Below are 27,440 nucleotides of genomic sequence, written 5' to 3'. Positions count from 1 at the left end.
CCTGTCCTTAAGCGTACTGATGTTTCTCAGCCACCTGTGTATCGATTTGTGATCGACCTTCGAGAGGTCAACAAAATTGTTGTGCCACAGTTTCCTGTTGTCCCTGACATCACTGCTTTGTTGACTCTGATTCCTGCTTCGGCTGCTTGGTTTTCTGTTATCGACTTGAAGAATGCTTTCTTCAGTATTCCGATCGCTGAGGAGAGTAGAGATATTTTTGGCTTCTCTTTAGGAGGCCGAAGCTTCCGGTTTAAGCGCGCACCTCAAGGTAATTGTGAAAGTCCCCCCATCTATAGTCAGCTTGATGGTCTTGTTTTCCCTTCTGGTGCTACTCTTATTCAGTATGTTGATGATCTACTGATTGCTGCTGATAATGAAGAAATTTGTAAAGAGGCTACTCTTTCTTTGTTGCGATATTTGTCTGACCTTCATCATAAAGTGTCACCTTCGAAGTTACAGTATTGCCGCCAAGAAGTAACGTACTTAGGTCATCTCTTGTCGAAGGAGGGAAGACGATTGACCCCAGAGCGAATTCAAGCGATCGCGCAAATAAGTGTGCCATCCACACAGAGAGAAGTGCGTGCTTTTTTGGGTATCACTTCGTATTGACGCCAGTGGATTCCAAATTTTTCCCTGTTAGCGAAACCTCTGTTAGCGCTGACTCTTAAAGATACTCCGCATCCTCTCCCTTGGTCTGATGAATGTCAGAAACGTTTTTCTGAATTACGTGATGCACTGTGTTCTGCCCCGGTGTTGGGTACTCCGGACTACAGTAAGCCTTTTACATTGTATGTACACGAGAGAGAAGGTTGTGCATTGTCAGTGTTGACGCAACAATTTGGAGACAAGCAGCGTCCATGTGCGTATTTTTCAGCGACGTTAGATCCGGTAGCTAAGGCGTTGCCGAGTTGTTTGAGAGCTACAGCGGCAGCGGCTGTTTCTATCCGACAGTCTGCTGGTTTGGTATTGGATAATACGTTGATTGTGAGGGTCCCACATGCAGTGGATACTTTATTGAACAGGACCAAGACACAGCACCTTACTAGTGCACGTTTGTCAGGTTATGAGTTGGCACTGTTGGCTAGCCATGTTCACATCAAAAGATGCAATGTGTTGAATCCAGCTACGTTGTTGCCGATTTCTGTGGAGTCAGATGTTCAGGAACAGCATGATTGCTTTCTCCGGACGGAGGAGGAAATGAAAGTTAGAGTTGATCTGAAAGATACTCTTCTTACGAATGTTGATGGTACTCTATGGGTAGATGGTTCGTGTTTTAAGCTTCTGAATGGTGAGACGACTGCAGCGTATGCTGTCACAACTTTACATACAGTTGTTGAAACAGCACGTATAGCACAGAATTCTGTGCAAGCAGCAGAGTTGATTGCATTGACTAGAGCGTGTGTGTTGTCAGAAGGAAAGCGAGTGAATGTTTATACTGATAGTCAGTATGCGTTTGGTGTTGCCCACAGTTTCGGACGTTTGTGGAGAGAGAGAGGATTTCTTACTTCGCATGGTACGAAAATACAGCATGGGCAGTTAGTGAATGAATTGTTTGAATCACTTACTCTCCCGAAGCAGATTGCAATTGTGAAGTGTAGTGCGCATAAGGAAGTTGTGAATGATGTTGGCAGAGGAAATGCATTTGCGGATGAAGTTGCGAAGGAAACGGCGAAAGATATGATGAGCCGAATGTATGTTGCAGGCCCTGCTAATTGGGTTATGGCTGGTGGAATGTGTGAAGACACAATAGAAAGTGTGAAGATGATTCAGGCTGAAGCTACAGAAAAAGAAGTGAGTGTGTGGAGAGAAACTACGGGTATGTTGGATTCGACAGGTTGTTGGGTTGAGTTGTCGGAACACCAGCGATGGTTGTTGCCTGATGCATATGTGCTCCCAGTGGTTACTATGGCTCATGGAATGGATCACATTAGTTCGAAGGGAATATGCAAGTTGTTGGCTCCAGTATGGCAGAATGCTGGAATTCCGAGATGTGCTGAGAATGTGGTGAAGCATTGTATGGTTTGTCTGAAGTATAATCCTGGAAAGGGAACTCCAAATCCAGCTGGTCATTTTGCTCCTCTGACATATCCGTTTGAGGTGATACAGCTAGATTACATTCACATGGAGAGATGCAACAATTTGAAGTATGTCCTTGTGGTTGTTTGCGCCTTTTTCAGATGGATAGAGGCCTACCCCCTAAAGGATAATACTGCCTTGTCTACAGCCAAGGTTTTGCTCAAAGAGTATTTCACTAGGTATGGTTTGCCAAGAATTGTATGGAGTGACAACGGGGGTGAATTTGTGGGTCAGATCATGAAGAAAGTGTGTGCGGGTTTGGGTATCAATCAGAAATGCCATGCTGCGAATCACCCCCAGTCTGCTGGACTTGTCGAGAGCTATAATGGCACCTTGAAGCTGAAGCTAGCTAAGATACAAGCGAGCACTGGTCTTACATGGCCAGATGCCTTGCCATTGGCTCTTTTGTCAACAAGGACGACAGTGCATTCTGGTGTGGGACTTAGCCCATACAAAATCGTTTTTGGTCGTCCGGCTAATGTTTGGGGTTTGCCACGTCCCAAGAAATACAGTGACATTGAGTACCCTATGTTGGTGGATTACTTACATGACTTGACTGCTAAATTACGTGTTCTCCACCAACAGGTCTATGACAGTTTGCCGACAGCTACTGCAGATCCAGGCCACACGATTCAACCTGGTGATTTCATTTTGACGAAGAATTTTCAACGAACCAAGAACTTGGAGCCGAGATGGACTGGACCACATTTGGTCCTATTGGTTACTAGAACTGCTGTTAGAGTAGCTGGTAAAAAGAAGTGGGTACATGCTACCCATTGTAAAAAGGTTCCGTTGCCCTTACCGTATGACAAGTGGGTAAGGGATGGTGTAGCTGATTCCGAATGTGAAAGAGTTCCTAGATTCGTACCTTTTAGTGATGCGCATTTGATATGGACACAGTCAGAACACGAGGACAATGAAATCCTGAAAGCTGCTGTGCCTTCGCATCTGAAACTAGACACGACGAATCCGGAAATCCTTTTTCAAGAGCAAACTGTGCCTGATAAAGAGCGCTACAATTTGAGACCAAGAGTGATTAAATGAATGGACAAATAAAATTGAATTTTTTATGTAGTGAATTACACCTTGTCAGATCAAGAGACTTTTTTACTTTTTTCTTTTTCGAGTCACCATCCGGACTCCGCTGCAGGGTCGCGGTACAGCCTTAAGGGGTGAGCCGCGTATTGACGAAAGGTCTGTGGTTCATGGTCGTTAGTACGATCTTGACGCACACTTAAGTGAAGAAGGTAATAGCCATGAGCAGCACGTTAGAGGATGGAGTTTTTTGAGCCTGATAAGGTTGTTAAGAGAATTGATCCTAAAGTGAGAATATGTATGTTGATTCGTAGCAAATGTTTTTTGATACTGTGTTTTCTAATGCTTTTGAATATTACGTTGGCTTGTGTGAGTTGGATTTTCTATGTTACACAACAGACGCTTGCATCTACGTCCCAACCTACTCTTTCTTTTTCTACTGTTTCTCCACATGAGTTTCACACTTTGCCTGAACATGAGCAGATCAGCAGACACGAAGATTAGAATTTGTGAACAATTTGTTTATACAGATGTTGCATCAGCATCAGCTAGTTGTAAATACCACGAATTGCTGGGTTTGTGGTCTTATGCCGCATATGACAGATAAGGGAATGCCATATTTGGTTTTGCCTTTTTCGCCTAATGGGTCAGTATGGGCACTCCAAGCAATGTTTAGCTATGCGAATGAAGCATCTCCTGTACGTTCTGTCAAAGATAATGCGAGTAATAATGCTTTGATACAGGGAATAGTAGATATGATCAGAGATATTGATGCGTATAATGCTATCCCTAAGGATGAGGTACGAGCATATGTTGGTTGGAACAAGACGAGATATAGTATTAGTCTGACAGAAAAGGAGAGACAGAAAAGGTCTCCTCCTATTTGGATTGTACCCCACCGAGGTCATTTTTGTCTGCAAGGTAATGGTCAGAATCCGAGAGCTCAGCTTGGTAAGAGTGTGTGTGTTCACACATATGTCTATACGTCCCAGAAATCTCCACCGTTCGTGCCAGCTAAAGGCATGTATTTTGTTTGTTACGACAGAGCATACACATGGTTGCCTTCTGATTTTTCAGGCACATGTAATGTGGCATTTTTGCTTCCCCCTACGTATACAGCTGCTTTCAATTACCATAAGCCAAGATATGGTAGAGGTGTTATCGATGTGAGAGATACTCTCGCACAAGAAGCTGGAGACTTCTTTAAGGGTTTCCTGCCCTTTTGGGGTCCTATGGCTAATAGTAGGAATGTTCATCAGCTTACGAGAGTGGTTGAGGCCACTATAAATGAGACTGCAGGTGCCCTTAGCAATATTACAGTGAGCTTCAAGCGGATCGCCTTATGACGTTACAGAACCGTAATGTTTTAGATATTATACTTGCAGATAGAGGTGGAGTATGTAAATTGATCGGGTCTAGTTGCTGTGTTTTCATACCTGATAACGCCCCGACAGTGTACCAAGCCATCTTGAAGTTACGTAAGTTTGCTGAGTCTATACATGTAGACGAAGGGAACTGGTCGTTGATAGGATGGTTTTGGGGACTGCTGTCCAAATGGGGATGGAAGATTCTGATGTTTCTTGGTATGGCTTTAGCGATCCTTTTCTCGTGTTGCTTATGCACCCAGTGTGGTCCTGCCATTTGTGGCCTTTGTGCTACAATCTGTGTGAGAAGACCCGTCCCGAGAGAAGTGAAGGATAATAGGATGATGTTACAGCAACACCTTGATGACCTGATGAGAATAGATTTAGACCTGGATTCCGATTGACGTGAGTTTAGGTCATTGCCTACGTAATGGCAAAAGGAGGGGCTGAGGTTCCGTGGTTTTTGGGACCGGACTCCATTTTGTTTAAGCTGTTCGTGACGCCATTTTGTGTTGCCCTCACGTAGGCCGTGGAGGTAAACGAATTAACAAAGTTCCATGGGCTTCGTTGTTCATGTACGTATTAACTAGGCCTTTTCCGACTTGCGAGTGAACTGCAAGATGCTGACCCCGTCACCTGAAACTGACCCTTTTGCGAAGCCAATTTCTCTAACTGATCGTTGTCTGAAATTGCCAATCAATGTTCAGGATATCGTTAACTTTTAGTTTCTTGCACATATCTTATCCTACTTAGCATCTGAATTGTTTCTTTTCTTTATGACTTTTCATTACATGGGTAGTGCTTTCAATTATGGATTTGTCCGGCTTGTGGTAATCGAATTTGGGACAGTCCTAATAATTAACTAGTGGGTTGGTACGATGTAAAGTGAGCTTTTTGGAATGTAATAACGTGTGTGAAAATGTATTTCATTCGTCAGATTTTGTCGCAGTGGGTGTGCATTCGTAATGAAATAAATTGGGGATAAAAAGTGTTGTCTTGCTCTACGAACGTTGAGCAGTCTCCTGAGTTGTACACCGCGTTGTATTGCCTGGTTTACTGTTACTAGCTGCAGCTAATAAATTTGATCTCTGACGCCACCTAGAAGTATTCCGTGTCTCTGTTTGCCAGGACTGGGGAACTCCAAGACTTCGGGCGTGTCCCTGACGCCGCTGGGTTCTGAAAACCCGGTTCTTCAGCACAGCCGAACGACAGGGTCCATGAGAGACGAAATGCAAAGGAAAAGTAAAGAAAATTGTAGAAAATACCAGGACTGTGGGCTCATCTGTGACACCCGATCATCCTTGTAGCCCAAATGTTGAACAAGGGTCATCCACACGAGGTTGGTGTAAAAGAGAAGATTAATTGTAAGCTCAGAACAGCAGAGAGCCCACAACTGCTCTTCTGGTACTCTCTGTGTAACTGCTCTCACCGCAACAGTTTGGGCAGAACACCCAGGGTCAGTAGAACATGGATTAACTTGAGAGCACACACACATCCCGAGCGGGAGCACGGGACAATATCAAGTTGTCCTCAAAGAGACAAAGGACAACTTGTTAACACAACAACAGGGCTTGAAGGGACACAGCCCAACAGAGCTCGAAAGAGACAAAGCTTTGAAACCCTTTAGGAAAGAGATGATAACACTTTAAAAGAGTCCAAAAGCCTGAATCACAAATATCTTTCAGAGGGTTCTCATGTAGGTTTCTTACCATGTTCGTAGAGTACTTCCGGCCACTATGGAATTCACAAAGGATTCTGCTGCTCACACAAATCTCCGACAGTTACAGGTGGAGTTGGGTAATTAACCTAAATTTCATGGTAGTCACATGTGTTACCACTCATGAGTCTGTCAATATAACACTAAAATGCATGTACACTTTAAAAAAAATTTTTTATCAGTATGTCCAAACAGAATATGTAAAAGGGGGCGCCAGTCAAAAGCCTTAAATCTCCCCCAAGGGTGGGAATAGAATGGCCCGGTCATCCCTTACACAAAGTCTGATTTTAGCTACCAGCCTGCCCCCTCCTGGTGGAATGGTGGAGCAGTGTACTTGGTCGCCTCTGGGTCACCCCACCAGATGGGTATAGCACCCCAAGTTAGGGCAGGTCTGGCTGATCACATGTCCTGCCCCTTTGACTTGTAGTCCAAGGCCTGATGCCATGTCAGTGCTGAACACATACACCAAACCCTATCTCATAAAGAATGCAGCATTAGCCCTCACAGCCAAAAGCCCAAGCCAGACCCTGGTAAACCTCCAGTTCAAGGCCTTGTACCCACGGGGACTCCGCCATCACCTCTGGCAGGACCTGTCATATAGACCTCGTGCCCCGCTTTTGTGCTGTAAATCGTTTTTTCATTTTCTGCTGCTCTCTGTTGTCAGTACCCGCTTCATAGCCTCCCTAGTCATGCTGTACCCAGAAAAACTAGACAGGAGTGTCTCTGGAGCACAGCTAGCTTCCGGGCCCACTGGGGATCAAACGTGGTCCATACGAAAAAGCTAAAATCAGACCTGTTCCCTTTGTTTCCTTGCACTTTATCCATCCATGTATCCATCCACCCACCCATCTATCCATCCATGATCTCACCTTCTCTCCTCTCTCTCTGGTAGCTTTCTCTCTGCCTTCCCCCTCCCACCATCCCCCTTGTTCTCGCTCTCCTGAAGTCTCCCGTGTCTGCTGCATTGACCCAAGCTACACTGGGCTGAAGAACCCAATCCGGGTGAAACCGGTCCTGGGTTGCTTGGCTTCCGATCCCAGTAGTACCTGGCCTGGCAGTTCAGGCTGGACTGTTCCTATTGAAGTAGGATCAAGACTGATTTCCATATGGCTGGGTCCAAACTGAGGTGACATGGTGGGCTGGAATGCCACCTCTAGCCACTGCCAGTGGTTAGACCCATTGCAAGCATCATCCGTTACCTTTTGTGTGTTTTAAGAAGTGAACCTGAGGAAGCTGGAGAAAGTGTCAGAGGCACCAGGAATTAAAGGCCTGGTGGGCCTGGCTAGTTTATTTACTAATACACTACATACATCTCGGGAGCAGCAGGGAGGTGGCTCTGCCTTCAGTGATGTTGTCCTCCTAATTCTTTATAATGAAAGAAACACACCCCGTGCCTCCCTACCATGCTGCCTCTTCTGGAATAGTCGCTATGACAACCCCCTTTGAAGTCACTTGATCACCCCACAGGCTCATGGTAGCACTGGCAGAGAGTTGTTATCTGGCCAGGCGTATATGGCTTTGGAACCTGCTATTGGCTTAGGAGAGTAATTACTTGTCACTGTCACTCAGAATATTTGCCAATAGATGACAAGGCTTAGTCCGAATATGGGAATATGCCTGTCAGTCTCCGGCCCATTAGTATACCTCTAGGAGACCTATGCCGCCTTCGCTCCAACAAACTCATGGCAGTAATAGTTATCAAAATAACTTTTTGTCATGTGTTGTTTGGCTTTTCTTTGGTTGCTGTTTTATAGTTCTGCAAGTGACAGATGTTACTGCCATCTAAGACTCTAGGACTCCAACAATGGGGCCAGCAGCTGGTGGCACACCCCAAGAAGGTGGAGGTACTGTAGCTTCCTTCCCCCAGCTCCTGAGGACCAATAGGGCACATGGATGCAATGCAGAGGCTGTGTGGTTGGCAAGAGGTGGTCTGATTGACAAGGTGGCTAAAGACCTGGGCTTTCCATGTAACTTCTGAGAGATGATTGGGCGCCCACACACACCGCGCTGTGCTCTGTGAGAATGTCTGAACTGATATCAGAGGTCTGTGAGAGGGAGCATGAAACCAAAGTCTTGGAATAATAAATCAGTACTTTAGCCCATTGGTCTCCTGCTTTCGAGTCAGACTCTCTGCTGCTAAAGGCAAAAAGAACATGGGGCCTCATTTCCAAAGAATTGTTGTAGGTCAGCGCCACAAGCCATTTTGCTGCGCTACCCTAGGCCAATTTGGAAGGGCAGGAATGCACTGTATTTAAAAGATACAGCAAATTCCTGTCCTTTCTGTCAGCACTGGTGCACAATTTGCAGCCGAGTGCCAGCACAGCCACCCTTGTACCACGGTGCAACAGTATTTGTGCTGTTGGCAGGATTGGTTTTGTGCAGGAAGGGGCACCTTCCTGCACAAAAAAATCACGAGGGGCGTGTTCCCCTTTTTATGTGTGCTGCAGAATGCAGCACGCGTGGAAATAGGAAAAACTAGGCGAAATGTAGACATTTCTCCTTGTTATGTCGCTCTGCAAAGCCGTACATTTTTGGCCCTGAGCCAGGTTTAAGTGTTGTTGTAAATTCCGGGCAGCATCAAAATCCATGGGTGTTGAGTGGGAACATCCACAGCAATGCCCATTGAGCTCCTCTTTGAGGTAGAGTAAGGCAAGAAAGCGCTGCCTTGCCTTACCCCACACCTATGAGGCCATGCAAAGCCATGCAGGGTGTCTTAACTGCGCCTCATCGATATGATTGGGAGGTACGCACCACTGAAGTGTAAAAAAGTGGTGCTCCAGCGGCAGAGGCCTCTTGTAAATGCTGCCCATGGTGCGTGGCAGGTGGAAGGCATCTCGGTTAAAGCTCACATATGTGGAAGGGATGGTACTTCTGGGGGGCAGTACCAACGGGAGTCATGCGAGCCGTAGATAGGTGAAGGCAACTTCATATGAGAATTAGAGGTGGGCGAACTAACAAATTACATGAGAGAGCCGAGCCAAGCTTCTGGCTCAGCTCTAAGAGCTCATGGACGAGCCGGGCCTTTAAAACGTTTGGAAAAAAAATGGGCAACAAAGACCATATGAAAAGTGAAAAAGTGTATTCTTTAACATGCAGAGACGTTTCGATTTAGTACATCAGATTATATCACTTTGTTGATGGAATTTATTAAAATACAATGCTATTAGTCAAATAAAAGGCAAGTAATTTGTCATGTGCACCACATATGTGGCCTAGAGTCTCCCTGCAGCTGGTGGATTCACAGCAGAGGCTATTAAATAAAAGACAAGTTATTTTGTGGACAGCACACATTCTTTAATGTGTGCAAATGAACAAAAAGGAATTTGGGTGAAATTAAATACTTGCCTATGATCACCAATTTTGGTTAAGCTCGGAAGTCGAGATTGATCACAGGTTTTCGAGTTTCATTTTGAGCAATTCAGCCACGAAATAGGTTTCTATTTGTCTCTCCTTTTTACATCAAAGGTTAATGCTTGGACTGTCAAAACTGTCACGCAACGCAGTCCAGCACCCAAAGCAGCGAGAAGAGAGAAGGAAAACACCATTATTATGATATGAGGCTCTCTCGCTTGCGCTGGAGCAGAATTGGGCTGCCGAGCGCCACGCACACTCCTTCGAGCCATGGTGCAAAGGTGTGTGCCTGAGTCTAGTATCGGACACCATTCAGCCGCGGCCCGTGGAGGGAGTTCAGTGGGGCAGGGAGGTGGTGCTGGGGAGGGGCTTGGTGCTAAACAACGGAATATGGATAATTGCAGGTAAGTAAACAATTTAATAAATAAAACGAATTTCGTGGCGCATACTGCATCGCATCCCCCGCACCGCCTCCCTGCCCCACCGAACTCCCCACACTATTCCAGTGCAAAATTCAATGCCTAGACTAACTTGCAAACTTTTACCACGTATGATGCGCACTGTACCGTCCAGCACATCCAAAGTTATGAGAAATGAAAGCATTTCTTTTTAACGCCTGCTTTTAAGTGCTGTTATGTTTGGGTGCTAAAGCCGGTCTGTTTATTGTTAGTAGATAGGGTTTTGTGCGAAAAACCATGGGTGGTTGCCTGTGAACGCCTATGTACCACCCATGGAACGCCCCCTTGACGCAGAGTAACTGAGTCAGTGGACCCAGGGGCAGCTGCTCAAAGTCCTGGACAAGCAGACATCACGCAGGCTGTAAAAATGAAAGGCCGCGGTCCAGTTAAAGCTGTGTGCGTGACGTGGATTCAGCTTTATAAGCTTTGAATTATCCTTTGAGCGCCCCCCCCTCCAGTTGCATCATCATTTCCTTCCCGTCCCTCTTTAAATAGGACATGGCGTGCCTCGATACTTTACATGATGGGTGGGCGCTATAAGTGGGCGCTATGGGTTTGTCACGGGGTGGGATATTTTCGTCTCCAGTCCCCTTGTGTTCACCTCTGTCCGCCGCCGGCCTCGCCCCGCCCCAGCCCTCTCCAGGTATCTTTCATGCCGCACTGGGCGGTTTATTGACCTTTCACCTCTCTATTTACCTCCCCGCCAAACATTTCCACGTACACGTGCAGCCTTGGAGCCCATCCCGGGCCAGGGTTCCGCTTTCATCTCGAGTCAGGCTGTTACATAACACTGCAAAGCTTCATTACTGTAAATTACGGGGCATTACTGCACATTACAGTAAATTACAGTGCATTACACGTAAGGCTCCCGGGTTTATATCCTGTTTTAGTCAGTTCCGTACCTATTTATATCTTTTTTTCTCATCCTTTACTATGTACTGCACCGAAACCTCTCTGCGGAGATATAATAGTTCAATATTTTCTGTAATCCGATCCCCTCGCTGCAAACCGGGGCGCACCAAGCGCTTCAGCACCCCACATCGTGCTACTAAGCACTATAACAATTCTAGAATACAGCACCAGTCTGGCCCACGTTCTAAATACAGAAGAAAGGAACACGGGGGCACACGTGTGAGAGTTCATGGTGCTGTTCTGAGACCTGCTTTTAGGACACCTCCTTCGAACCCAGTCCAACTCACCTCCCAAACGAGTACAGAAGAGCAAGCATTTCAAAGCATCCGTGAGGCACAAGCACGCGCTACGGGGCCGCGCCATCTTGAGGGGCGGGGCCCCGCTTACTATGTATCAGCTAGATTTCCTGAAATATGTTCCGAACAACTGACGCGATTGCAGATTCTCATGAAAACATTCGCTGTGTAGCACCAGTGCGTATATACACAGATCTGCAACTATTCAAGCTTTAATAGGAAATAGTGTAAAACTTCATATGCTGGCAAAATGCACAGAAATTGGTCAAGCAGTTGAGATAGATAACACGGAGATAAACTCAAATGTAGGCTAATTTCTGTCTTTCTTCTGTTCATGAAAACAATTACAGACAAGAAAACAAATTATTTTCTGTCTGTATTTATGTGTGAAACTTAATTAGAGCACAAAACAGTACTTTACAAAACCAGTTAGTTGTAGAAGGTCCCCTGACAGAGCACATGGAGGGGAAACAGGGGCCCTTAGGGGACAAGAGAGCCCATTTGGGCTCTCTGTATCACACACCTTCCCCTCCACCATCTCCAAGCAGTGGCATGCTTGCTCGATGTGCCTCACCCCATGGAGCTCACCAATGCTTGCATGCTGTGGACCGCCGTAGGGATCCAAAGAAGCATTACCAGTGATATCGAGGGCCTGTCTCCAAGGAGTGGCATGCTCGCTCGATGTTCCTTACCCCATGGAGCTCGCCAATGCTTGCGCGCAGCGAACCACCATAGGGATCCGGAGAAGCATCACCTGTGATATCGAGGACCTGTCTCCAAGGAGTGGCACGCTCCCTCGATGTTCCTTACCCCATGGAGCTCACTAATGCTTGCGTGCAGCGGACCACCTTAGGGATCCGGAGAAGCATCGCCTGTGACATCGAGGACCTGTCTCTAAGGAGTGGCATGCTCGCTCGATGTTCCTTCCTCCATGGAGCTCGCCAATGCTTGCGTGCAGCGGACCACAATAGGGATCCGGAGAAGCATCGCCTGTGTTATCGAGGACCTGTCTCAAAGGTGTGGCATGCTCGCTCGATGTTCCTTACCCCATGGAGCTCGCCAATGCTTGCGTGCAGCGGACCACAATAGGGATCCGGAGAACCATCACCTGTGATATCGAGGACCTGTCTCCAAGGAGTGGCACGCTCCCTCGATGTTCCTTACCCCATGGAGCTCACTAATGCTTGCGTGCAGCAGACCACCATAGGGATCCGGAGAAGCATCGCCTGTGACATCGAGGACCTGTCTCTAAGGAGTGGCATGCTCGCTCGATGTTCCTTCCTCCATGGAGCTCGCCAATGCTTGCGTGCAGCGGACCACAATAGGGATCCGGAGAAGCATCGCCTGTGTTATCGAGGACCTGTCTCCAAGGAGTGGCACGCTCCCTCGATGTTCCTTACCCCATGGAGCTCACTAATGCTTGCGTGCAGCGGACCACCTTGGGGATCCGGAGAAGCATCGCCTGTGAAATCGAGGACCTGTCTCTAAGGAGTGGCATGCTCGCTCGATGTTCCTTCCTCCATGGAGCTCGCCAATGCTTGCGTGCAGCGGACCACAATAGGGATCCGGAGAAGCATCGCCTGTGATATCGAGGACCTGTCTCCAAGGAGTGGCACGCTCCCTCGATGTTCCTTACCCCATGGAGCTCACTAATGCTTGCGTGCAGCGGACCACAATAGGGATCCGGAGAAGCATCGCCTGTGACATCGAGGACCTGTTTCTAATGAGTGGCATGCTCGCTCGATGTTCCTTCCTCCATGGAGCTCGCCAATGCTTGCGTGCAGCGGACCACAATAGGGATCCGGAGAAGCATCGCCTGTGATATCGAGGACCTGTCTCCAAGGAGTGGCACGCTCCCTCGATGTTCCTTACCCCATGGAGCTCACTAATGCTTGCGTGCAGCGGACCACCTTAGGGATCCGGAGAAGCATCGCCTGTGACATCGAGGACCTGTCTCTAAGGAGTGGCATGCTCGCTCGATGTTCCTTCCTCCATGGAGCTCGCCAATGCTTGCGTGCAGCGCACCACAATAGGGATCCGGAGAAGCATCGCCTGTGTTATCGAGGACCTGTCTCCAAGGAGTGGCACGCTCCCTCGATGTTCCTTACCCCATGGAGCTCACTAATGCTTGCGTGCAGCGGACCACCTTAGGGATCCGGAGAAGCATCGCCTGTGACATCGAGGACCTGTCTCTAAGGAGTGGCATGCTCGCTCGATGTTCCTTCCTCCATGGAGCTCGCCAATGCTTGCGTGCAGCGGACCACAATAGGGATCCGGAGAAGCATCGCCTGTGATATCGAGGACCTGTCTCCAAGGAGTGGCACGCTCCCTCGATGTTCCTTACCCCATGGAGCTCACTAATGCTTGCGTGCAGCGGACCACAATAGGGATCCGGAGAAGCATCGCCTGTGACATCGAGGACCTGTTTCTAATGAGTGGCATGCTCGCTCGATGTTCCTTCCTCCATGGAGCTCGCCAATGCTTGCGTGCAGCGGACCACAATAGGGATCCGGAGAAGCATCGCCTGTGATATCGAGGACCTGTCTCCAAGGAGTGGCACGCTCCCTCGATGTTCCTTACCCCATGGAGCTCACTAATGCTTGCGTGCAGCGGACCACCTTAGGGATCCGGAGAAGCATCGCCTGTGACATCGAGGACCTGTCTCTAAGGAGTGGCATGCTCGCTCGATGTTCCTTCCTCCATGGAGCTCGCCAATGCTTGCGTGCAGCGGACCACAATAGGGATCTGGAGAAGCATCGCCTGTGATATCGAGGACCAGTCTCCAAGGAGTGGCACGCTCCCTCGATGTTCCTTACCCCATGGAGCTCACTAATGCTTGCGTGCAGCGGACCACAATAGGGATCCGGAGAAGCATCGCCTGTGACATCGAGGACCTGTCTCTAAGGAGTGGGATGTTCTCTCGATGTTCCTTCCTCCATGGAGCTCGCCAATGCTTGCGTTCAGCGGACCACAATAGGGATCCGGAGAAGCATCACCTGTGATATCGAGGACCTGTCTCCAAGGAGTGGCACGCTCCCTCGATGTTCCTTACCCCATGGAGCTCACTAATGCTTGCGTGCAGCGGACCACAATAGGGATCCGGAGAAGCATCGCCTGTGACATCGAGGACCTGTCTCTAAGGAGTGGCATGCTCGCTCGATGTTCCTTACCCAATGGAGCTCGCCAATGCTTGCGTGCAGCAGACCACCATAGGGATCCGGAGAAGCATCACCTGTGATATTGAGGACCTGTCTCAAAGGTGTGGCATGCTCGCTCGATGCTCCTTACCCCATGGAGCTCGCCAATGCTTGCGTGCAGCGGACCACAATAGGGATCCGGAGAACCATCACCTGTGATATCGAGGACCTGTCTCCAAGGAGTGGCACGCTCCCTCGATGTTCCTTACCCCATGGAGCTCACTAATGCTTGCGTGCAGCAGACCACCATAGGGATCCGGAGAAGCATCACCTGTGACATCGAGGACCTGTCTCTAAGGAGTGGCATGCTTGCTCGATGTTCCTTACCCAATGGAGCTCGCCAATGCTTGCGTGCAGCAGACCACCATAGGGATCCGGAGAAGCATCACCTGTGATATTGAGGACCTGTCTCCAAGCAGTGGCATGCTTGCTCGATGTGCCTCACCCCATGGAGCTCACCAATGCTTGCATGCTGTGGACCGCCGTAGGGATCCAAAGAAGCATTACCAGTGATATCGAGGGCCTGTCTCCAAGGAGTGGCATGCTCGCTCGATGTTCCTTACCCCATGGAGCTCGCCAATGCTTGCGCGCAGCGAACCACCATAGGGATCCGGAGAAGCATCACCTGTGATATCGAGGACCTGTCTCCAAGGAGTGGCACGCTCCCTCGATGTTCCTTACCCCATGGAGCTCACTAATGCTTGCGTGCAGCGGACCACCTTAGGGATCCGGAGAAGCATCGCCTGTGACATCGAGGACCTGTCTCTAAGGAGTGGCATGCTCGCTCGATGTTCCTTCCTCCATGGAGCTCGCCAATGCTTGCGTGCAGCGGACCACAATAGGGATCCGGAGAAGCATCGCCTGTGTTATCGAGGACCTGTCTCAAAGGTGTGGCATGCTCGCTCGATGTTCCTTACCCCATGGAGCTCGCCAATGCTTGCGTGCAGCGGACCACAATAGGGATCCGGAGAACCATCACCTGTGATATCGAGGACCTGTCTCCAAGGAGTGGCACGCTCCCTCGATGTTCCTTACCCCATGGAGCTCACTAATGCTTGCGTGCAGCAGACCACCATAGGGATCCGGAGAAGCATCGCCTGTGACATCGAGGACCTGTCTCTAAGGAGTGGCATGCTCGCTCGATGTTCCTTCCTCCATGGAGCTCGCCAATGCTTGCGTGCAGCGGACCACAATAGGGATCCGGAGAAGCATCGCCTGTGTTATCGAGGACCTGTCTCCAAGGAGTGGCATGCTCCCTCGATGTTCCTTACCCCATGGAGCTCACTAATGCTTGCGTGCAGCGGACCACCTTAGGGATCCGGAGAAGCATCGTCTGTGACATCGAGGACCTGTCTCTAAGGAGTGGCATGCTCGCTCGATGTTCCTTCCTCCATGGAGCTCGCCAATGCTTGCGTGCAGCGGACCACAATAGGGATCCGGAGAAGCATCGCCTGTGATATCGAGGACCTGTCTCCAAGGAGTGGCACGCTTCCTCGATGTTCCTTACCCCATGGAGCTCACTAATGCTTGCGTGCAGCGGACCACAATAGGGATCCGGAGAAGCATCGCCTGTGACATCGAGGACCTGTTTCTAATGAGTGGCATGCTCGCTCGATGTTCCTTCCTCCATGGAGCTCGCCAATGCTTGCGTGCAGCGGACCACAATAGGGATCCGGAGAAGCATCGCCTGTGATATCGAGGACCTGTCTCCAAGGAGTGGCACGCTCCCTCGATGTTCCTTACCCCATGGAGCTCACTAATGCTTGCGTGCAGCGGACCACCTTAGGGATCCGGAGAAGCATCGCCTGTGACATCGAGGACCTGTCTCTAAGGAGTGGCATGCTCGCTCGATGTTCCTTCCTCCATGGAGCTCGCCAATGCTTGCGTGCAGCGGACCACAATAGGGATCTGGAGAAGCATCGCCTGTGATATCGAGGACCTGTCTCCAAGGAGTGGCACGCTCCCTCGATGTTCCTTACCCCATGGAGCTCACTAATGCTTGCGTGCAGCGGACCACAATAGGGATCCGGAGAAGCATCGCCTGTGACATCGAGGACCTGTCTCTAAGGAGTGGGATGTTCTCTCGATGTTCCTTCCTCCATGGAGCTCGCCAATGCTTGCGTTCAGCGGACCACAATAGGGATCCGGAGAAGCATCACCTGTGATATCGAGGACCTGTCTCCAAGGAGTGGCACGCTCCCTCGATGTTCCTTAACCCATGGAGCTCACTAATGCTTGCGTGCAGCGGACCACAATAGGGATCCGGAGAAGCATCGCCTGTGACATCGAGGACCTGTCTCTAAGGAGTGGCATGCTCGCTCGATGTTCCTTACCCAATGGAGCTCGCCAATGCTTGCGTGCAGCAGACCACCATAGGGATCCGGAGAAGCATCACCTGTGATATTGAGGACCTGTCTCAAAGGTGTGGCATGCTCGCTCGATGTTCCTTACCCCATGGAGCTCGCCAATGCTTGCGTGCAGCGGACCACAATAGGGATCCGGAGAACCATCACCTGTGATATCGAGGACCTGTCTCCAAGGAGTGGCACGCTCCCTCGATGTTCCTTACCCCATGGAGCTCACTAATGCTTGCGTGCAGCAGACCACCATAGGGATCCGGAGAAGCATCACCTGTGACATCGAGGACCTGTCTCTAAGGAGTGGCATGCTCGCTCGATGTTCCTTACCCAATGGAGCTCGCCAATGCTTGCGTGCAGCAGACCACCATAGGGATCCGGAGAAGCATCACCTGTGATATTGAGGACCTGTCTCAAAGGTGTGGCATGCTCGCTCGATGTTCCTTACCCCATGGAGCTCGCCAATGCTTGCGTGCAGCGGACAACAATAGGGATCCGGAGAAGCATCACCTGTGATATCGAGGACCTGTCTCCAAGGAGTGGCACGCTCCCTCGATGTTCCTTACCCCATGGAGCTCACTAATGCTTGCGTGCAGCAGACCACCATAGGGATCCGGAGAAGCATCACCTGTGACATCAAGGACCTGTCTCTAAGGAGTGGCATGCTCGCTCGATGTTCCTTACCCAATGGAGCTTGCCAATGCTTGCATGCAGCGGACCGCAGTAGGGATCCAGTGAAGCAATGCCTGTGATATCGAGGACCTGTCTCCAAGGAGTGGCATGCTCGCTCGATGTTCCTTCCTCCATGGAGCTCGCCAATGTTTGCGGGCAGAGGACCACCAGAGGGATCTAGAAAAGCATCACCTGTGATATCGAGGACCTGTCTCCAAGGAATGGCATGCTTGCTCAAAGTTCCTTACCCCATGGAGTGCGCCAATGCTTGTGTGCAGTGGACCACCATAGGGATCCGAAGAAGCATCGCCTGCGATATCGAGGACCTGTCTCCAAGCAGTGGCATGCTCGCTCGATGTTCCTTACCCCATGGAGCTCACCAAAGCTTGTGTGCAGCGGACCACCATAAGGATCCGAAGAAGCATCGCCTGTGATATCGAGGACCTGTCTCCAAGCAGTGGCATGCTCGCTCGATGTTCCTTCCTCCATGGAGCTCGCCAATGCTTGTGTGCAGCAGACCACCATAGGGATCCGGAGAAGCATCACCTGTGATATCGAGGACCTGTCTCCAATGAGTGGCACGCTCCCTCGATGTTGCTTACCCCATGTAGCTCGCCAATGCTTGCGTGCAGCAGACCACCATAGGGATCCGGAGAAGCATCACCTGTGATATCGAGGACCTATCTCCAAGGAGTGGCACGCTCCCTCGATGTTCCTTACCCCATTGAGCTCGCCAATGCTTGCGTGCAGCAGACCACCATAGGGATCCGGAGAAGCATCGCCTGTGACATCGAGGACCTGTTTCTAATGAGTGGCATGCTTCTCGATGTACCTTACCCCATGGAGCTCACCAATGCATGCATGCTTTGGACCACCATAGGGATCCAGAGACGCATTACCAGTGATATCGAGGACCTGTCTCCAAGGAGTGGCATGTTCGCTTGATATTCCTTACCTCATGGAGCTCGCCGATGCTTGCATGTAGCGGACCACCTTAGGGATCCGGAGAAGCATCGCCTGTGATATTGAGGACCTGCCTCTAATGAGGGGCATGCTTTCTCGATGTACCTTACCCCATGGAGCTCACCAATGCTTGCGTGCAGCGAACCACCATAGGGATCCGGAGAAGCATTGCCTGTGATATCGATAACCTGTCTCTAAGGAGTGACATGCTCGCTCGATATTCCTTACCCCATGGAGCTCGCCAATGCTTGTGTGCAGCAGACCACCATAGGGATCCGAGGAAGCATCACCTGTGATATCGAGGATCTGTCTCCAAGGAGTGCCATGCTTGCTCGATATTCCTTACCCCATGGAGCTCACCAATGCTTGAGTGCAGCGGACCACCATAGGGATCCGGAGAAGCATCGTCTGTGATATTGAGGACCTGTCTCGAAGGAGGCAGAAATTCTGCAAAAGGGACTGGTCCAATATCAGTAGTCCTGCCCCCAAAGTGGAGACTGTCATCATTCCTGCTGGGCTTGTTAAATCATGAAGGAAGAAGATTCAGTGATGGAGGGGGCCTGTTGGTGTGATGGTCCCAGGAAGCTGCATCACAATACACAGAGTAGGGTCTCAGGTTCCACCCACTCACCTTGCACTCAGGACTGCGCGAGATGCTCAGTGCATGGCTTTCAAGCTGTCACCGGAGGACACACACAGCTTCTGCCTTCCAGGGGCCGCAGCAAGGCTACTGTAGTGTCTTGGGTTTATAAGCCCTAGGAACCAGGCGGTTCATCATTGGATTCCCACCAGAGAGGCCGAGTGCCTCCCTGGCGTGCTACGACGCTTGAATTACAGCGGAGCAGGTATTGGTGAGATAGTGTCAGTGCGGTAGTGAAATAGTGCAGGTTAAAAGATGCCTGGTTTAATCCCAAAGTAATTTTAATGGTGGAAAACCAGATATCATTAAAAACAAGTGAGACAGACGCTAGCTGTCTGGCTAGGTTTACCAGGCGCATCTGAATAGGTGTAAGTGTGGTGGGTGGTCTACACGTTTCTGCTTATGGAGTGCAATTTGCTAAGCATTCATCAGGACCAAGCCTCCACGGCGGTGTGCGCTCTCTAAGGCGCACCCTAACCTGTGGAGGAATACCAATGGTAAAACGCAATGGAGCCTGCATGGAGAAGGGGAAAGTGCGCATGACTGGTTTTGGCAGCCCGAGAGGGCGGACCAAACAGTCATTGCCCACTCATGAGTGGGCAAACCACTCCTTCCCTTCCCCGTAAGCAGAGCAGCCCTGCCCATCCGCCCGCATGAAAAAGAAACATAAAATGGTAATAACTAAAAGTTATCACTATTTTATGTTTTGGATTCTCGCACTACAAGAAAGCAGTGGGGCGACGCTCCTCCGCCATAATGGAGGAGTTGCCACTGTACACGCGGCTCACCAAGACATATCTAAAGGAGAATACATCCTCCTTTAGAGCAATTGAAAACATCATCTTCAACTCATGACTCTTTAAATATGGCTGTGCACATTTCCCCCCATTTGTGCATTGCAGTCCTACAGATTTTCACAAAGCACTGTGCAGCCCCATGTCCTCTGTGTTTTCACACCATCCCTTCCAGGAGAGAATGTCCATATTAGGGCCATTGTGTGAGCTGTTAAAACACCTTTGGCATCTGTCCCAGATCTCATAAGAGAGGAAAACAGCAGTTTCACCCCTGTCCTCAGAGTTTTTTTTAACTTTCTGAAAACAAGAAAGGGGATGGATGGGGTGGGAGAGTGTACTTACACCTCAAAGACATCTCATTGAAGAGCTTATAAAGCACACCCAGTTCCAAGTACCTTTGGGCTCTCTTACACCCAACCACAGCACGCTCACTTCTAAGAAGAAGAGGAGCTGTGGGCCCATGTGCAGCACACATGCCACAGCCACAGTGGGATGGTGTGATGCAGGCAGCTGAAGGCCCCTCGGCACCACAGCGGGAGAGGGAGGCGAAGCATGGCTGGCTGGCTTGACGCGACTGCTAATAGATCTGTGTTATTCTTGTAAGGGTGTGTTTGCCAATGTTCCAGATTTATATGTTTACTGGTGAAGTTTCAAGCAGATCTGGATCCAGCTGTGTCACAGCCACCAAAAAAGATGAGCAACATCTGCACAGTTACTTTTTTTATCTCTTCTGGCTGCCATCACTGTTACTTGGACATGCACTCATGCGCATCGTAGACATTTCTTTGACTGGGAAAAAGGCACGACTATAAAATGCTTAGAGAAGGAGTCAAAAACTGGGAAGAAGGACAGTTGTTGTGACTTAATTAGAGGTTCTCATGGAGGTTGGTTTGTCAATCACTGCCCCTTGTTTTTCTTTTCCCTGTCTTTAAAAAAAAGGTAAAAACCTGAAAAATCGGCCCTCAGAGCCGCACACTATCAAAAAAGTGACTTCGACATTGGTACAAACAGAAGGGGGTTAATAAGACCTTTACTTCCCACAAACTTCACTCACTATTGACAGGTATTTTTTTATAAATTCATTTAGATGAGAGGCAACATATAAAGAGTAGAACAAGGTATTAGTCTTCAATGACACCACACAATCCGTTGTCTTGTTTTTCGTCTTTTATTTTCGGTTATACAAGATATGCAGATGATGCTACCAGCCAACGCGTTTCACCCAACACATGGGCTTCTTCAGGGCAAGAAAAGATATTATTTTCTTATGATGATAAGTTAATCCGTCTTATATGTAAAAAGTGGCAGCAAGAACAAGTTGTATTCTGAATGAAGAACAAGCTAATTTCTCAAGTCAGAGAAGGGAATTTTTCACAAAATTTCCCCGAGTACCATGGTAGCTGCAGCGAGTTGTAGGAGCCGTGTCCGGAAGCCGTATTTCAGGCCTGAAATACGGAATTCAGAATACAAATTGTTCTTGCTGTGTCTTGATCCTTGGTGTGTGGCATCAGTTGAGCTCCTCCTGGAAAATTTCTGAAGTTTTTGGCTCTTCACAACTGTAAACATGCCCATTCATGCCAAGATCTTGCCACCAGCACTGACTGCCGAGAGGCTCCGAAGAACCCAACTCCTCACTACGGTGGCCGCCAGCAACAACCAGGAACAGGAGCTCTGCACTTCGCGCTACAGCATCGATAGCCCAGGGTGACCACCAGCGGGAATCTCAAGGAATGACCACCGCAATGCTCGACAGGATCTTCGCACTACAGCAGCAATGGTCCTTGGCACCCATGCTGCTCTTTGCGCTACAGCAATGACCATCGGTGACTAACTATCTGATCCTCGTGACCTCCTCTACCACAAACTGGACTCTTTGTGCTAGAATTTTGAAGGTTACTTACTCTATGAGCAGGAATCATATGGTCCCTGTATCCGGCTCATGTTCCATCGTGGTCGACCTGAACTTGTGACTTTCTTCTGGTCTCGCAGGACCAGATAACCGCAAGTGGCGCTTTTTGCTTTTAGTCGCCATACTTAACATAGATCTTTAAAATTGCATATCCCTGGTTCTACTGATTGGGTTTTGCACAGTTTTTTTAAATTGGTGTAGGATTTTTCTTGTGTTGTGTTTTCCCTTTATTATTGTTTGTGTGCTTCATAAATACTTTAGCGGTACAAAAGGGGGTGTGATGGACGGAGCCTCTGAACCAATCAAACACTCACACCCAGTCAACAGATCTGTTGACCGGGTGTGAGTGTTTGATTGGTTCAGATGCTCTGTCCATCACCACCCCCTTTTGTACCGCTTTGCTTGCCATAAGTTGGCAGGGTATGCTCAGATGTGAGTCTTTTGCTCACTTTGCCACTGGATCCAAGCAAGCCTGGCTGAAGACGGCTGAATTGCCAGAAACTGGTCCTCGGAAGCTTGTTTCCGGTCCAGGGAAGGCATGGCTTGGCAGTTCGGGCTGGACTGTTCCCATGAGGCACAGGGTCAGACTGATTTGCATATGGCCATGTCTGAACTGGGGTGGCAGAGTGGGCTAAAGAACGGTGATGGATTAAACCCAGATCTTTTGACTGGGTGTGAGTGTTTGATTGGTTCAGATGCTCCGTCCATCACCACCCCCTTTTGTACCGCTTCAAAAATACTTTAGACATTGCCTCTAAGTTAAGCCTGGCTTTTTTGTCACGCTACCAGAGGGTTAAGCACAGGTTAGTTTAGTGACAGTTTTGTGGTTTACCCTGACGTGGACTGTGGCTGTTACTTAAGAACAGCTCACACCCCCTCAACCAACAACCTAATTTCTCAGAGACACAATCCAGGAATAATTCGGCGAGGTCACCAAACTAATTGATGTCCGTCAAGCGATCCCAACACCGGCAGACAAAAGTTCTTGACAAAGTGACTCCTGTTAAACCTTCAAGATAGAGGCAAACACACCAGCAAGGTGGCTGACTGAACTCAAATATAAGTATGCAAAAAAGAAAAAACAGAATTACAGAACAACAGTAGAGAAAAGCAAATTACCAGAATGGAAAAAACATGGTAGAAAGGCCGTGAAGAATTTAAAAGGCAACAGTTAAAAAAGTCAAAGATATCCCACTTACACCAGCAACATCCAGGCTATACTTAAACCAGCAGAGCCTGGGATATATGGATCAATGCCTGCAGGCAGTGGAATATGGAAACTGTGTGACCAAGTCACGCATGGCCTAAAGAGAATGGATCTCCTCTAACCACATTGACAGATGGAAAATAATTGAGTCTTCATGGACTCCAGACTCTCACTCGATAATCAGTAAACATTTGACAAGAAGCACTTTTGACTCCATGAGAACACTCAAACAAATCCTTTCCTACCTGATTTAACCCCTTAGCCTCCAGGCCTCAGCCACTCTAGTGCTGTCACACCTCCACTAAGCCAATGGTCTCTACACATACTAAGCACCTTGGGGCTGATTCCAAACTTGGCATTGCGGCATCTGGCCCATCCCACCGCTGCACCACCAAAGCCTTAGTCAGATGACTTTTTTGAAGTTCCCACGGCGGTTCCCCAGAAAATGGGCTCCGCAATGACAATGCCAAAAACAGTTCCTGCACGGCATGGATGGACGGTAAAGTCCATTCCATGAAGGAACTGTGGTGCATACACCCTAAGGCCCAGAGGCAATAGTGGGCCCTGTAGGGCACCCTTTGTTTCCTCTATGCCACTGTTTTCATGGAGGAAGAACCAGCACGAAAACCGAGGTGGAGCGGTCCCGCAAAGCATATTTCTGCCTCTACACCGCTGCACCATCACCAGGGAATGGTTGTTCCCTGGCGGCCGTGGCGGGGCAATAATGGCCTGACCGCCATAATTGTAATAGGGCAGTGGGAAGACTACCACCGCTGTGCCCCCTTGAGTCTGGCGGCCCATGGACCGCCAGACTCGTAATGGAGCCCCTAATCAACAAACTGCAAGGGAATGGAAGGAATGCTTGAATTAATCTCAGTCACTGTTAATCATTCTGATCCCCATTTAAGACTACTGTTTTTCCTCCACTGTGCCATTCCAGACAGAGGCCCGCCTTATGCAGATCAGTCATGGTCCTGTTCCAATTGTAACAGTCCAACCCGAACTGCCAGGTCAGGATTCCTCCAGCTGGGAACGCAAGCAACGATGGACTGAGATGCGGCTCTGGGTGATTGCCATTGGCTTAGATTAATCCAACCATTCCATCCGTCACCTTGTTGTTGGCGCAGTTGATACTCTAAGAGCGATGGGTCTGCCCAGACATGGGTCCATTGCTCACTGCGCCACTGGAACCAAGCTATACCTGACTGAGGAGCCCTAATCAGGGTGAAAACAGTTTTTAGTTACCTGTGCTCTGGTTCAGAGATGATCTGGCCTGGCAATGTGGGCTGGACTGTTCCAATTAGAACAGGGTCAAGACTGATTTGCATCTGGCTGGGTCCAAACTGAGGTGGTATGGTGGGCAAAAAACGATGGATAGGGGTGCACCATGAGCGATTGCCAGTGGATGAGATTAAATCAGGCATTCCGCACATCACTTTGCTGGTATTGAATATAGGGCTTTTCATGGCAGGGGTGGTTTATGGGGCAGGATACCCCCTAATAATTTCTCAGTCGCGTCATGGCTTAGCAGTGCAGTCCTATCTGTCATCTGCAACCACAGCGACAAGTCACTGTGGCTGCAAACTGGGTAGAGGTGGGTGAGCCAACAAATGAACAGGTTGAACACAGCCAGAACAAGACAAGGGTCTGGCTTACCTCTAAGAGCCTGGGCACAAGCAGAGCTATGAAAATATTTGGTTTGTATATCATGCAAGAGAACGTTATCTAAAAATATAATAAAGTCTCTTCAAAATCAAATAAAAAAGCGTATTTCATTAACATGCGGAAATCTGTTGCCTTAGTATTTTAGATTAATATCACTGCATTAGGAGACATTTGTCAAAAGTGATAGCTTTAAAAACTGAGCTTTGAAATATTTGCCTTCTACCCTTACAAAAATCCCGCTACTGAACTCGGATACAAGATAGGGTCATGTGTACCCTATAGGTGGCCTAGATTCTTATTATAGTTTGACCCAGATTAGGGTTTTTATATCAAACACAAGAGGTTTTTGTAAAGCACACTTTATGAACTCATGCATTTGAAGGCACTCTCATATGTGATAATGAACCAAAAGGAAAATTTGTGGGCTAAAATATGTACCTAGATTCACACCAATTGTTCAAGCGGAAAAGCCGGGATTGACCCCAAACTTTCTGGTTTCACATTAGGCAATACGGATGGTAGATGAGTTTGTCTTTCTCTCATCTGTTTAGATCAAGGGTCACTTCTTTGTGATCAATTCTTGGCATGTGAAGATAGACCATGGGGGCAGGCAGAAGCCACATGAAAACTCAGCTCGTTTTGGGTTCGAGGGTCCAGAAGGATATCACGATTCGACCTGAACACAATTTACATTACGGCGGAGTAATCGGAGTAATTTTGTTTATTCTGCATTTCTCTTGGATGCGGAATTGCCAATAATGATAACATTACACCTGCTTGCGTAATTATGTGTAATTTGGGGGAAAATCCTTTTGCAAGAGCTCATTTAGTGTGTGCAGATGGCCCGCTATTGTTCTATGCATTTACTGCTGTTTAGTGCAAAATACAACCATGCGTCAATTTTGGATGTGAGGGTGCATTTTGCACTACGAAAATAGAGCTAAATGCCGGGAATAAGTTGGGGGAAAAATCTCCCCGAAGAGTGCTTTTATTGAGCGGCTGTTTGCACTCGCTATTTATCTTCTGTAGCATTTAGCACTATTTCTTAGCGCAAAATGGAACCTTGTTTTTCAAAAATCTTTAACGTTTTTTTTCCTATGTACAGTTTTATTTCCCTATTTTGGCACTGAATTCACAAATATTATATTCCAATATCATTCCATATTTTACTGTAACTTATTTGCTCCTGTAAGATGTTTTACTATGTTTAATAATTTTCATTAAAGCTTTCAAAACTTTTATAAAAAATGGAACCTTGTGTCCATTCTGGATGTAAGAGGGTGTTTTTGCCCTAAGAATTAGTGATAAACACAGAATTACACGTCTCACATGATTCAAGCCTAATCCAGTGGAATTCTTAGGTAATTTGCGTGATTAAGATACACGTAATCAAACGAGTTGCGCCCACCCCCAATCGAGATAAGCCAGAAACAGTCATGTTTCCTATGCTTTGAATGGCTTTGCCCATCTCTAGGCTGAGTCTGGGATGAGGAGGTGATCTACGAAGATGTGTGTCTGATGCCCAGGCACGGCGGAGGGCACGGATCTGATGGAGCTCTGCCTTTCACCCTCTTCTCATCAGTGTGCCGTCTGCAGGTTATTAAGTGGGTCGGGTCCGGCCAGGTCTCGGATGTAATTAAAAACATATTTCAAATGGAGCCCTATGGGGTCCTAAATTCATGGCCTTTACAGGCAAAAACAATGATTGATTTCCCAACAACAACTCTACAAAGCATTGAGGTAATTCATAACAGCAATTCAGTCCCTGTTTACATTTAATTTTAACTTCATCTTGCAATCCCTAAGAGTATTTGGTTTATTCCATATGTTGTGTTTCTGTCGTTTTCCCATGCAGCAACTGACTCTTTTCTGTGTTGTGTCGCCTCTAGGCGCCTGGTGGGTTGCAGATGTGGTTGAGTGTTCATGATGGGGAACGAGTCGGACTCTAGACATGAGCCGGAAGGCAGTGTAAAGTTCTCACAGTGCCTGTCAGTGGGTCATAAAAGTGTTGTGACTTCATGCACATGTCATCCTTGGCCTCTGCAGAGCGCACAGAGCGATAGACACACGTGGCAATTGTAAGTGTGCTTTCATATGAACGGGTGAGAAAGAGGTACAAAGCTGTCAAAATATTAACAGTGGCAAAGAAAACTAATTTGTAATGCGTAAAGCTGGGTCTGTGGGTTGTGTCTGTGGGAAGATGGTCACACAGGGCCCGATTCACAGAACTAACTTAAGACAAAATCCTAAACTTATTACAATTTTGGTATTCACAGAAGGCAATTACTCATTTCGGTATTCACAGAAGTTAGGAGTCCTAACTTAAGGACTCCTAAATGCCTTCTGTGAATACCGAAAGTCCTAAAGTTAGGATTTTTCTCAGTTTAGGACTCTGAACTTTACTACTCCTAAAACTGAGAAAAATCCTAACTTTAATACTTTCAGTATTCACAGAAGTCATTTAGGAGTCCTAAAGTTAGGACTCCTAACTTCTGTGAATACCGAAAGGAGTAAGTGACTTCTGTGAATACCAAAATTGTAGTAAGTGTAGGATTTTGTCTTAAGTTAGTTCTGTGAATCGGGCCCTCAATGAATCAATCAATCAGGATTTATAAAGCGCAGCTGATCACCCGATAGGGTATCCAGGCACTTGCAGGTCTTGGAGCCTTATTCGAACAGCCAGGTCTTGAGGGCCTTTCAGATTTCCAGAAGTGAGGTGACGGTCTGGAGGTGCGTGGATAGGCTGTTCCAGGTCTTTGCTGCAATGTGGGAGATGGAGCGTCCTCCACTTCTGCTTCGGCAGATGCGGGGAGTATGGGCAAGGGAA

This window comes from Lissotriton helveticus, chromosome 8, assembly GCF_964261635.1.
Source record: "Lissotriton helveticus chromosome 8, aLisHel1.1, whole genome shotgun sequence".
NCBI classification, from domain to species: domain Eukaryota; kingdom Metazoa; phylum Chordata; class Amphibia; order Caudata; family Salamandridae; genus Lissotriton; species Lissotriton helveticus.
The sequence above is the reverse complement of the archived record's forward strand: the minus strand, read 5'-3'. Positions refer to the sequence as shown.